At 41.7% G+C, this 14,200-nt stretch overlaps 1 pseudogene; it reads left to right on the top strand.

Annotated features, from left to right (window-relative positions):
• Positions 1-809: 809 nt before the first annotated feature.
• LOC119364530 lies at positions 810-5,675 on the top strand (annotated as a pseudogene).
• The last annotated feature ends 8,525 nt before the right edge of the window (positions 5,676-14,200 follow it).

The raw sequence follows: 14,200 nt of genomic DNA, 5'->3' as shown, positions 1-14,200 counted from the left end.
AAGATAACTTAAAAAGAACCTGACGTTCCTATCAAGAAGATAAATAATCTACCCACGCGCTTTGCTCAGGAAAAGGTGATCCAATGACGTTGAATGCACCCTTTGCATCGGTCTCCTCTCACCATGTTACCCTCCCCTCCCCGGGAAGTGGGACTCGATCATTCCCACATCTGGCGCGGTGTGACACGGAGAAGAGAACAAAATCTCAAACCCTGCTGCACGTGAACGAGTTTGCTTAGAACTTTGAACTAACAAGAAGACGAGCAGCTCCCGTGCGTGCGTGCGTGCATGCCCGCGCTTGAACTCGAATTTTTTTGGGGTACGCAAAATACTTTAAACATCAAAATCAATATGAGAATCTTTCCCATCAGTTTCTTGATCTGGTTTGGAACGACGATCCGCATGACCGCATGTGGTCTGTGCTCTGATGTCTGATCAGGCAGCCGCGCTGTAAAAGGCGACTGATCCTGAATGTTAGGTGGCGCTGGTAGCGACGGCGCCGACGGACTGGGACGCCCACCCAATACGAGCAAAGCATATATGTACGTGTGTGCCTTCCGCGCCACGCGCGAGTACACGACGCGCGCGCGCGACAACTTGGTCACGCGCCCCGGTGGGTCACGGAGAGGAAAAGAGACCCATCCCGGATGATCGGCACTAATTAAATCCGGGCGAGAGGCGTGGAGGATAGCGACGCGGCCAACACTTCCGGCTTGCGGGGCCGGCTGAGATCGCCGGGATCACGAGAAAACGTGCTCGCTCGCCCCCACCTAAAGGCAAAAGCAGCAGGAGCCACCGCAGCACAGCACTGACCTCGCTCCGCCCCCACACTCCTACTCACCTCCTACTACGGCACGGCACCACCACCCAGCACGGTCATCCACCTCGCCTAAGCAGAGTAGCCATGGCCGCGCCCCCAGCGATCCCGCGCCGCGGCCTCTTCATCGGCGGCGGGTGGCGCGAGCCCACCCTGGGCCACCGCATCCCCGTCATCAACCCGGCCACCGAGGACACCATCGGTTCGTTTCGCCGCCCCCCTCTGCACTTCCGCCACATCGTTTTCTATGTGCCGGGCGCTACCGGTACTACTCCTATGCTGTATCAGTATTCAGTACCGTACTGACTTCAGCTTCGTTGGTTTGCTGTGTGGTTGGTGATCCGTGAAGTTGACATCCCGGCAGCCACCGCGGAGGACGTCGAGCTCGCCGTCGCGGCGGCTCGGTCTGCGTTCTTGCTCGATGGCGGGAGCCGCTGAGCGCGCGCTTCCGGGGCGACGCGGGCCAAGTATCTGAACGCGATCGCCGCTAAGGTGCCCATCTCTTATGTTTCTCTGAATACGAGGCCAGTTTAATCTCCCTCAAGTTAGATGTATACATGTTCTCACAAAAGTTAGATGCATACACAGAGTTGCGGAGTTACCATTATCTCATCGCCATGTGAGTGAAGCTGGTCTTGGGGGCTGCAGGACAGACAGGATGCCTTTAGTGCTGCACATATCTTGTACTAGAAAAGTTTGATCTAGTCGGATTATACATCTTTATTGCATCAAATGAGCTCTATAAGTGCTAGAAACTGTCGCTAGTTAGAAAAAGCACCAGATCCTTGGGTTGATGGATCCTTTCATAAAAGTCTTATTAGGTTTCGTAGTTGGTTAGCAATAACTTGCAACTTACAAGTATGTTCCGAAAAGAAGTTTGCCCCAAAAAAAGTTCCGAAAAGAAAGTGCAATACCATTGTTCGTAATCCAGAGATGGAGGGTGCATACCTGGTTGAAGGCTCCACTAATCCTCTGTATCATGTGGTTTGTGAAGATGTTCCATTACGATGAATTAAATGTACCAACTTCAGTCTGTTTTCAAAGTAGGAATTCAAATTCAGCATCCAATCACGATACTGAGGGATGGCACCCTCCTTCTCTTGGGAAACAGCAAATCCTGCTGATATTTAAACTCCACACACTATACATTACTACACTTTGCACAATCACGCTGGACATTTGCCTAGTTGTTGAAAATTATCAGATTTGTTACTCTTTTTATTGCAAACTACATGACTGTTTTTTTACATATATTTAAAGTATGGTAGGAGATAGTCTCACAGCATCATATGCAACAGAAAATTGTTCTTAATTTTGGCATGTTAGTCTGTCATACTCCGGTACAAAAGCTTAGCTCTAAGGAGTGGAAGCTGGCAAGATGATAGGTTTGTTCATTCAGAACAAGGTGTTTCTGTTACAATGAAACCAATTTTGAAACTGTTGGACCGCACCAATTTCAAAGGTGAAGGCACTCTACATATAGATCTTTGCATTTGGCATCAATTTCATATATACATGTAGCATGCGTAAGGTTTACCAGATTTGTGCTGTCTTGCTGCATTGAAATGGAAGACAGAGAGCTGGAATTTTTGTTAGCACGAGAGAGTTTCCTATTGTCACTGCTTTGATTAATGGATGTTTGTCTTTTAATTAGTATGTTTGTTACTGCCAGTAATTTTCTTGAAATATTGGATGCTGGTGCAGATTAAAGAAAAGATATCGTATCTGGCATTGCTGGAGACAGTTGATTCTGGAAAGCCCAAGGACGAAGCAGTTGCGGACATGGTATTTTCAATTATTCATGTTATAATGTTTAGTGTGCCTAAAGACGCTCCATGTTTTGTTTGATGATTTTCCATCCTATCTTAGGACGATGTTGCTGCATGCTTTGAGTTCTATGCTGGTCTGGCTGAAGCCTTAGATGGTAAACAACATGCGCCAATCTCTCTGCCCATGGAAGAATTCAAGACCTATGTTCTTAAAGAACCCATCGGGGTTGTTGGACTCATCACTCCCTGGTATATATTGCAACCATTTCTCTTGGATTTTGATCCACACTATATGCGGATATCATAGCATTTTTTTATAGGTTCACTTGTCATTTTTTCTTCTTAATACTTCTTAAGCTGTTATCCTTGAGATTCCAAGGTCTTATTGTTCATGGCAGATCTTTTCTTCTTCCATGGTATTGAACATTAAATCTTATACGAGGACAGGCTAAACCACTGGTCATTTGTTTTACTTTTTAAATGGAAACAACAGGTCATTAATTAACAATCGAATTAAGATAATTTTGCATTGGTTGCCTGCTGAATTTGATAACTCGGTGTCTTTGAAGTTAATAGTTCTAAACTTCTAATTACTTTGCTTTCTCTTGTGCAAATGAAGGAACTATCCTCTGTTGATGGCTACTTGGAAGGTTGCACCTGCCCTGGCTGCTGGGTGTACAGCTGTGTTAAAACCATCTGAGCTGGCTTCTCTGTAAGGCCCGATGCCTTTTAGTTAAGTCCAGTCCTTCGAATTATTATTGTATCCATGACTATTTTTTTCAAAAACAGAACTTGCTTAGAGCTCGGCGCAATATGTGAAGAGATAGGACTGCCTTCAGGAGTTCTGAACATAATTACTGGTCTGGGCCCTGATGCTGGTGCTCCAATAGCTTCACATCCCCATGTGGATAAGGTCAGACCTATTCTTTGGATATGAATTGTCATATGCTCATGGATATACGAAGGTGTAATCTTATATGATCACCCTCAGTCTTCAAGCTTCTAAAATTATCTTTCGATCCTTTCTGTAGATTGCTTTTACAGGAAGTACCGCAACTGGTAAGACGATAATGACCGCTGCTGCCCAAATGGTTAAGGTGTGTTCTCTATATATTTCAGTTGCTATAACTTGTGATGTTCTGTGCTTCGGTTAAAGAGCCGATGCAAGTAATCTGTGAATTAGGCATCTATGTTTCCTTTATTCTGATACTGTTGTGTATTATCTTCTTCAACAGCCTGTTTCATTAGAGCTTGGTGGCAAAAGTCCTCTTGTTATCTTTGATGATGTTGCTGACATTGACAAAGGTATCTTCCTCTCATGGATGTTGCACTATGCTCCTAATCCATTTTTTCCACTTTAACTCAGTCTATAATCTCTGGGTTATGGAAGAACAATTGCCAATTTTACATATTCCATTGATACGTAGTCTTGGCTAATTTGTGGATTGCTGTGCTGAAGTCTTGCTGAATTTGAAACAGCTGTTGAATGGGCCATGTTTGGTTGTTTTTTCAATAGTGGTCAAGTTTGCAGTGCAACATCTCGTCTACTTCTCCATGTATGTATGCTCTCCTGGATTTTATTTTATTTGGAAAATCAGGCCATTTTCTAATAGATGACATGAAGATCCACTCTTTCACAGGAGAAAATTGCAGAGCGATTTTTAGATAGACTAGTTGAATGGGCAAAGAACATAAAAATCTCAGACCCACTGGAAGAAGGTTGCAGGCTGGGTTCAGTCATCAGTAAAGGGCAGGTAACTCAAATGGAGCGTATTGCACTTTTGTAGCTTGGATGCAAATATGTACATTTTGGTAAACCTGTTCACACTTTGGTGTGAAATTGAACTTAAAGCCGATAATCCCTCTTCGAGATAACAGGGATGACCTGCAATGCAATAAATAGTTAACTGTTGACTTTCTCTTTTGCAAACTACTATTTAGCTTGTATATCCAGTTATGCTTTTGCAACCACCTTAGAGTTCCCTTACAATAGAGAGCCATTTTTCTTTTCTTATTTCAGTATGAAAAGATTAAGAAGTTCATCTCGACAGCAAGAAGTGAAGGTGCTACAATTTTGCATGGTGGTGACCGACCAAAGGTAAGCATTGGTCATTACATTACATGCTCTTGTCTCTCGGTTATTCATCCAAGCTACGTTTGTGAAATGGCAGCATCTCGGGAAAGGGTTCTTTATTGAACCTACAATTATAACAGACGTTAGCACATCAATGCAAATTTGGAGAGAGGAAGTCTTTGGACCAGTCATCTGTGTCAAAGTATTCAAGACAGAGAGCGAAGCTGTAGAGCTTGCAAATGATATCCAGTGAGTTACCTAATTTGCGCAAGCCTGAAAAAAAAAGCCCGTGCTTATATCGTTCCCTTGACTTCTCTACCATTTTGTTTTCAGCTATGGCTTGGCTGGTGGTGTGATCTCTGATGATCTAGAGAGGTGTGAGCGCATTGCAAAGGTAGATTCAAGCACGCCCGTAAATTTGTAGTCTGTGATGCAATCGAAGTATTTGAAATATTCGGTGAGCTGATAGGTAAATGTACAATCCCACACCTGCAGGTTATTCACTCAGGCATTGTTTGGATAAACTGCTCACAACCGACCCTGGTTCAAGCTCCATGGGGAGGGAACAAGCGGAGTGGTTTTGGCCGGGAGCTAGGAGAGTGGTGAGTTACTTCATGAGCGCTATGGTTCGCAAACTGCACTGCCCCCTGAAAGTATCCACTGAACTGTCTTTGCTGTTTTGCTTTCAGGGGCCTCGAGAACTACTTGAGCGTGAAGCAAGTCACCAGGTACTGCAAAGATGAGCTATACGGATGGTACCAGCGCCCATCCAAGCTGTAGATGACTTGAGATGAGGCATTCATGTCGTGAGAATAGAGCCTCGTTCATTGAAAAGGCGAGTTCTATCCTGGCTGGGACTTCTGTACAGTGCTTTCGCAATAAGCCATTATGTGGCAAACTTGGTTATGATAGCGTCTCATCGAGCCTGTGACAGATGCGGTTGGTCAAAAACTTGCTAAAGTAAAAAACGGCATTACGTTCTTCTGCTTTCGTTATATCTGTTTATGTTCTTTTATTGCAATTTGTTGTTGGTAGCTTACCAAGCTGGCTGCTTGGTTATATTCCCTCCGTCTCAAAATTCTTGTCTTAGATTAGTCTAAATACGGATGTATCTAGTACTAAAACGTGACTTGATACATTTGTATTTAGACAAGAATTTTGGGACGGAGGGAGTATCTGTTTATGTTCTTTTGGTGAGAGCTCATGTGGTGCATTTCTGAGGCTCTCGCATAAACCACGGGTGGGAAATTTTGATGCCTATACTCTTGGACCTACAACGTGAGAATGAGGGCTTCAGAGCTTTGGCGACCATCGACGGTAAATCAAAGGGGGTCAGTGCTAAATGTTAGTTCACGTTGCTCCGATACATGGCGGTCTGAGACTCTCGGGGTGTTTGAGATATCTTGCGAGTATGGTGGTCGCTTTGGCTGGACATATGCTGCGTCTGGTGGTTTTGGGCCTTGGCGCTCTTGTTTTGGGCTTAGAAGATATTTAAGTTTCTAAAAAAAAGATGATGTTTAAACCCCTTCCTCTAGCTCTAGTTCTTGTTTCTTTTGTGCTTGTGTTTGATTTTTCTTGGTTTTCCTTAATTAACCGAGACGTGTATGGTTTTTGATCCGGTTTCCCTCGTTAATTGGATCAACTCTTCATTTAGTGAAATAGTGGGAACTCTCCGCCCTCTGACGAGGTCCCACAAAAAAAGAGAACGAGGGCTTCCATGCAAAGTTTGTGAAAAATGATGATATAAATTTGTAATATGATGAAAGATATAAAGTCTATATAAACTGCAGGTTTACACCTTTAACTACGATGGGCAAATCTGACGAATGTTCGCCACGGAAATGGCATTTACGAACATTCGTCAGGCAATTTTCAATGCATTTGAAGAACCTGGGTGGCCTTTTTGCAAAACTGCCATGGCATTTGTTTAATTTTGAGTATAAAATGTCATCCAAACTACATCGTAAGATTAAGATCGTGTGGCAGCTAGGGCGTTCACTGGTAGTTTCTTCCTGTGAACGTTTGCCAATTACTATTTTCGTTTAACTATGACTAGGAAAAGGCCCGTGCGTTGCAATGGATAATAAAATCATGGTCTTCAAATCAAGTTTTAAATATCCACACTACATGTATATACACATATTTCAATATGTGTGCACCAACCGGCGCGCATGCGGACGTAAGATACGTGCATTCTAAGATGCTCACAATGGTTCGATGCTCGACTTGATACTTGATGCTTGTATTTTTCTCAGTACATCCTCGATCCGTTTATGAGAAGAAAAAGAAAGGTCAGTCTCAGGGTGGATGAAAACTGAAAGGCCCCATGAAGTATGAATAATTCAGAGGACCACTTATTATTTTCACTTTTACGTGTGGCGAGGTGGGTAATTTATTTTAACTTTTGTTAGAGAATAACGAGAAATAAACGAGACACGAAAGACACAGATTTAACGTTGAAACCCTTGCGGGAAATAACCATGGACGCACGAAGGCGCAATTACTATGAGGAGGAGTATTACAAGTACGAGACGACAGACTGTCTTAGGTGCGAGTACATGAAGTATATATGAGGGGCAACACATAGGAGTCCTTGTAGGACAAGTAAACGAGTTATACTCATACGCGTCGGTACCAACCCAAAAGCCCACACCGTATGTACTACGTCTAGTCCAATATGATAGAATTTGGATAACAATTTAACAATCTCCACCTTGAGCCAAATTCCCTTCAGTAGTCGAAGAAAGTGAATAACTCCATCCAAATCAGCATAAACACCTTGTGCGTCAAAGTCCATAGGACTAGTGAGAAATACCAACTAAGTCTGAGCAAAGCTCAAACTTATTGGTAGGAACTGGCTTTGTCATCATATCAGCGGGATTATCATAAGTACTTATCTTGCATACATTAAAATCACCTTCAGCAACAACATTTCGAATATAGTGATATCTGACATCAATGTGCTTTGTTCTCATGATACATTGGATTCTTTGTAAGATATATAGCACTTTGACTGTCACTAAATATGGTAGGGGAAGATGAATCTCCACAAAGCTCAGTTTATAAACCTTTCAACCAGATAGCTTCTTTGCATGCCTCAGAAATAGCCATATACTCGGCATCAGTAGCGGGACAAGCCACAATAGACTGAAAGTTTCTCTCCAACTCACAGCACAACCACCAATGGTGAAAACATAACCTATGAGTGATCTTCTCTTATCCAAATCACCAGCAAAATGAGAATCAATAAAACCAACAAGTCCATCTCTAGTTTTCCCAAACTGTAAATAAGCATTAGAAGTACCTCGCAGGTATCTGAAAATCCACTGAATTGTTTTTCAATGCTCTTTTCCAGGATTAGCCATGTATCTACTGACAACACTCAATGCATATGATAATTCCGGACGAGAACAAACCATGACATACATAAGTAAACCAACTACACTCGAATAGGGAACTCTAGACATGTACTCAACATCGGCATCTGACTTAGGTCATAAAGCTGATGATAATTTGAAGTGTGCAGCTAATGGAGTACTCACTGGCTTGGCATCATGCATATTAAAACGACGAAGAACTTTATCAATATATCCCTTCTAACTTAGATACACTTTTTCAAATGGTCTATCTCTGGATATTTCCATGCCAAGTATTTTCTTTGCTGCACCCAAATCCTTCATCTCAAATTCATTACTCAACTGCTTCTTTAGTTCATCAATATCTGACATACTCTTTGCAGCAATTAGCATATCATCAACATAAAGGAGCAAATAAATCGTTGAACCATTGATAGTTTTGAAATAAACACAACTATCATAATTAGACCTTTTGAAACCTTGAGAGAGCATAAAGGTGTCAAATCTCGTGTACCACTGTCTAGGGGATTGCTTCAATCCATAAAGAGATTTCTTTGACTTACAAACAAGCTTTTCTTTTCCAAGAATAACAAAACCTTCAGGCTGTTCCATATAAATACCCTCTTCTAATTCTCCATGTAAGAATGCAGTTTTAACATCCAATTGTTCAAGCTCAAGATCATGCATGGCAACAATACTGAGTAAAGTGTGAATAGAGCTATGCTTCACAACAGGAGAAAAGACTTTGTTATAGTCAATACCTGGAATCTGACTGTAACCTTTAGCAACTAACCTTGCTTTATATCTTGTCTCATCATTAGGAGAAACACCTTCTTTCCTCTTGAAAACTCACTTGCAACGAATAGGTTTCTTCTCTCTAGACAATTTTACTAAATCCCAAGTGTCATTCTTTTCAAGTGATTCCATCTCATCATGCATAGCGGCCATCCACTTATTACTATCTCCAGAAATAATAGCCTCGGAATATGAAGAAGGCTCAGCATTACCTTCAATTTCTTCTGCAACAGATAAAGCAAAAGAAACAATATTGCACTCTTCAATTAACCTATCAGATTTATTGATACCCCACCTAACTCTGTCACGTGCAAGATTCCAACTAGGTGGAACAATAGGCTGGTTTGGAGTGAGAGTGACATGTTCATCATCAACGACGGGATCATCATGTGCATCAACATTTTGCTTACCAGATGTATCACCTGAATCAATAACATGCTCCACCTGAATAGTAGGATGCTGAATAGTAGCCTGTCGTTCACTCTCAACAGGAACATTAGTAGATGGAACATCATGTAACATAGCAGATTCATTAAAGATAACATTTATGCTAATAGCAACCTTCTGTGTTTCAGGATTCCACAATTTAAAACCTTTAACACCAGACTTATAACCAAGAAAGATGCACTTAACAGCCCTAGGCTCCAATTTTCCATTATCAACATGAGCATAAGCAGTGCAACCAAAAACTCTCAACTGTGAATAATCAGTAGGTGAACCAGACCATACCTTAATTGGAGTTTTCTTATTAAGAGCAATAGATGGTGAATGGTTAATAAGATAACAAGCAGTGGAAACGACCTCAGCCCAAAAATGCCTATGCAAACCTGCATTGGACAACATGCAACGGGCTCTGGAAATAATGGTCATGTTCATACGCTCAGCAACACCGTTTTGTTGAGGAGATATAAGGAATGATGTAGTGTCTGACAATGTCTTCAGACTTGCAATAATTCTTAAATTGCTTAGAACAGAATTCTATACCATTATCAGTGTGAAGTATTTTTACCTTCCTTTCAGTTTGCGTCTCAATCATAATCTTTCACTCCTTAAATGCTGAGAATGCTTCATATTTATGCTTCAAGAAATAAGGCCAACTTTTCTCGAATAATCATCAATAATAGTCAGGATGTAACTAGCACCACCTAGTGACTTTCTGCGAGATGGTACCCATAAATCAGAATGCACATAATCAAGAATACCTTCAGTTGTATGAGTCAAATTGTTGAACTTCACCCTCTTGTGCTTGCCGAACAATGCTCACAAAATTTCAATTTACCGGGTTCATATCCATCAAGAAGACATCTCTTATTTAACTCTGCTAAACCAAGTTCACTCGTATGTCCAAGACGCATATGCCAAAGGTTAGCAGCAGCACAATCAGAATTCTTTGAAATAGCTGGAGTAGCGTTACTTGAAATGGTAGAACCTCGAAGGTAATAAAGACCATTGGTCGAACTCAAGTAACCTTTCATCACAATAAGGGAACCTTTGGTGACTTTCAAAATGCTGGCTCCACCTGAATACTTGTACCCCTTTGCATCAAGGGCTCTCACAGAGATAAGATTTCTCTTCATCTTTGGAATATACTGAACATCTGTCAAAGTTCTGATTGTACCATCAAACATCTTGATTCCAATGGAACCTATGCCTTCAATCTTGGATGGTGAAGTATCAAAACCCAAAACGGAACCAGCAGAAGTAGTGGAATCAAAAGTATTAAACCAATCTCTATGTGGACACATATGAAAAGTGTGTGCAGTGTCAAGTACCCACTCATCATTGGTCTCAGCACATCCAGCAATAACGACAAGAGCTTCATCGGAACTATCATCGCGAGCAACATTAGCAGAATTTTCACCTTGTTTGTTATCTTTCCTCTTTTCTTTATTATTCAACTTGAAACACTCTGAGATGTCATGCCCGTCTCTCTTGCAATATCTGCAATATTTCTTGTCTCTAGATTGTGATCGGCCCCTATAGCCAGTTTTACTTTTGCCTCTATTTCCATTATTAGAGTTCTTCTCCTTTGTCCTGCCACGAACAGATAATCCCTCAGCTTGGAATGAACTCAAACCATCATGAGGCACCATTAATTTCATCTTCTCCTTAGAGTTCAAAGCTTCATAAAATTTATTAAGTGTGAGAGTATCACGACTGTATAATATGGTGTCTCTAAAATCGGTATAAGAACTTGGCAGTGAACAAAGTAACATTAAAGCAATATCTTCCTCTTCATACTCAACCTCCATTGCAGCTAGATCAGATATGATCTCTTTAAATTCTGAAATATGATTCAAAACATTACCTCCCTCGGGTAACCTGTGTAGGAATAATTTTTGCTTCAGATGCATCTTGCTGGTGAGATCTTTAGCCATGAAAATCCCTTCCAGCTTTAACCATAGAGTGGCGGCAGTTTTCTCGCTCAAAACTTCCTGCAAAATACTATTATGCAAATGGAGTTGAATTTGTGACAAAGCCTTACGATCTATTCTTTTCTCCGCATCAGTCCAGTCCTGAATCCGATTCTTCTCAAAACTATCCAATGCTTCATCATAGTCGGCATGTGCCAACAACGCCCGCATCTTGACTTGCCATAGGGTAAACCTTGTGTCACGATCCAGCAGCGGAACATCGTACTTCATGGATGACATGAGTAGATTAAATCTATGCTCACAAAGTAGTACAAGCCAATAGAAATTTTTTGACAAAATTAATTTGCGGAGCAACGAAGTTGAAAAAAATAGCACCTGGTAGATGTTCGGGTGGATGTAGCAATTGAACAAAAAAGATCTGAGCTAGTAAACAACTACTCCCTACGTTCCTAAATATAAGTCTTTATAGAGATTCCACTATGAACCACATACAGATGCATATAGATGCATTTTAGAGGATAGATTCACTCATTTCGCTCTGTATATAGTCCATAGTGGAATATGTAAAAAGACTTATATTTAGGAACGGATGGAGTAGCAACCTTCATGTAGTAGTACTAGTTTAAGTACTGGTACTTTCTTACTCTGGTCTTCACGTGTAGCACGACAACTTGGTGGATGAGGTGATGCCTCGGAACTTAAGTCTGGCACGTGCAGCAACGGCGGCAACTCGGCGGATCAGACAACGGCTGCAGCCTTGGTGATTTCGAAAGTAGCAGCGGTAATTTAGCGGCTGGACAGATCGCTCCTCGCGGAGCGCCTCAGTTGCGTGCGGCTGTAAAGAACCAGCGGAACTCCAAACTATTGTCGGTCTCGGCAAATCGATCTGGCTTCGGATCGCCAGGTCGCGTCGGCAAGCAGAACGCCAACCCTAATTTCTCTCGTCTCGGACGAATCTCGTATATGTAAACTTGGCTCTGTATATCACTTGTTAGACAATAACGAGAAATAAACGAGACACAAGAGACACAGATTTGACATGGAAACCCTTGCGGGAGAAAACCACGGACGCACGAAGGCGCAATCACTATGATGAGGAGTATTACAAGCACGAGACGACATACTGTCTTAGGTGCGACTACATGAAGTATATATGAGGGGCAACACATAGGAGTCCTTGTAGGACAATTAAACGAGTTATACTCGTACGCGCCAGTACCAATGCAAAGGCCCACACCGTATATACTACGTCTAGTCCAATATGGTAGAATTTGGATCACAATTTAACAACTTTAGAGGCAGCATCGATGACAGATGAAAAATTCAGAGAAAAAAATTAACGAAGAAAGAGTTTTTTTTCACTTATGGATGGTCGGGTGAGTAATTTACTTCAGTTTTTGGGCAGTTTCGGAGAAAAAAAACAAGAAAAAATTAATAAAGAGTATTTTTTTTCACTTACTGATGACATGGTGGGTAGTTTATTTCAACTCTATGGGCAGCTTGAGGTAGATGGACGGACCAAAAAATCATAGAAACACAACATCCTTTAATATTAGGTATAGGTATAGATGAACATCGACACCAAATTTTGGTAGTTCACAATATCTGTTGTTTCTGCCACTCGTTTTATTTTTCTATGATTAAATTCTTTTGGGATATCTCCACTATGCTGCCATAAATAAAACTAATACAAAATATTATGAAGAAAATAATCCCCCTCCCTGTAATATTCAGATTGCAGAAAGTGTTTGTCCAAGCTATAGTCGGTTGTTTAATCATCGGATTTCATCGTGATCAAACTCATCGAGCGGAGACAACATGACTACAACGACAAAGGTGAACTCAAGCAGAGCCAGAGGCAGTGACAACACGTGGATGCTGCCGGTATGGCCGAGAAGACCCTGGATCGAGCGAGAAGAGGCGACGGCAAGGCACAGGGAGGAATTAGAGTTCAGGCCTCCTCTGGTTGGTTCACGGGTCTAGAAAATCCATAGAAAATTAGTTGACATGTATTTTAATTTTTATAGAGAAAGAGAAGTCACTTGATTCATAGGATATAATTTTTCGTAAATGATTAGTGCCACACGTGTGGCACAAAGTAACACCGCCCTGACGTTTTTACAACTAAAATTGCCATCCGAAAAAATGAAACACAGAAAAAACTAAAACTTGCCATTCAAACAGAAAGTTGCCATGCTTCATAACTAAAGTTGCCATCCCCGGGTAACTAAAGTTGCCATAAAAAACGTCAGGGCCGAGTTGCTTCATGCCACACATGTGGCACTTATCAGGGTCCAAACTTTTTCATTGGGTCAAGGCTAATACTTTTTTTTGGAAAGATTGGTTCCTATCGTACGTAGAAATATGAATCACTCATACAAACCAAAATGGCTCGAAAGGGCAAACCAACATGTGATTGGATTGTTAGCAAGATAGTGGTATCCCCAGCCCACCAGGGTTCAAGTCCTAGATTTGACATTGGTGCTCGCATTATTCCTGAATTTATTTCTGGCTTCCGGCAATGTTCGTGGAAGGGGACATTCCCATCGACTGTGAGGCGCTTGTGGTGACTTCGTAAAATCTCAAGATGCCATGTCAGTTTAATCTCTCAGAGGTGTTCATTGAGGCACGGTGTGCGTACGTGCATTCATAGGGGTGAGTGTATGCTCATGTATGTGAGTGACCTCGATTGTATTGTGTTAATGGCTCGAAAAGAATTTTTTTCTACGAAATTTTATCCTCTAGAATTCATACAAATTTCCTCTATCCGAAGGAGGACCTAGGATTGAAGTTAGTTTGAAAGGTGTTAGTATCACCTGAGCCTAGGGGGCTTGGATGAATTGTCATGTCCGGAAGCGTCTCCAGAAAAGCTTGGCAAAGAATATGGTTATGTGAGTTCGAAATAATCGTTTTAGAGTCGGTGATGACCTCTTTCTCTGTTACGATTCAACTCCGGAGCACAATCCGTGATCGATCCCCTAAACAATGGCCACTGCCTCGAGATGTGCTCATTG

Source organism: Triticum dicoccoides, chromosome 2B (assembly GCF_002162155.2).
Source record: "Triticum dicoccoides isolate Atlit2015 ecotype Zavitan chromosome 2B, WEW_v2.0, whole genome shotgun sequence".
In the NCBI taxonomy this organism is placed as follows: domain Eukaryota; kingdom Viridiplantae; phylum Streptophyta; class Magnoliopsida; order Poales; family Poaceae; genus Triticum; species Triticum dicoccoides.
This window is presented reverse-complemented; position numbering and strand designations above follow the sequence as displayed.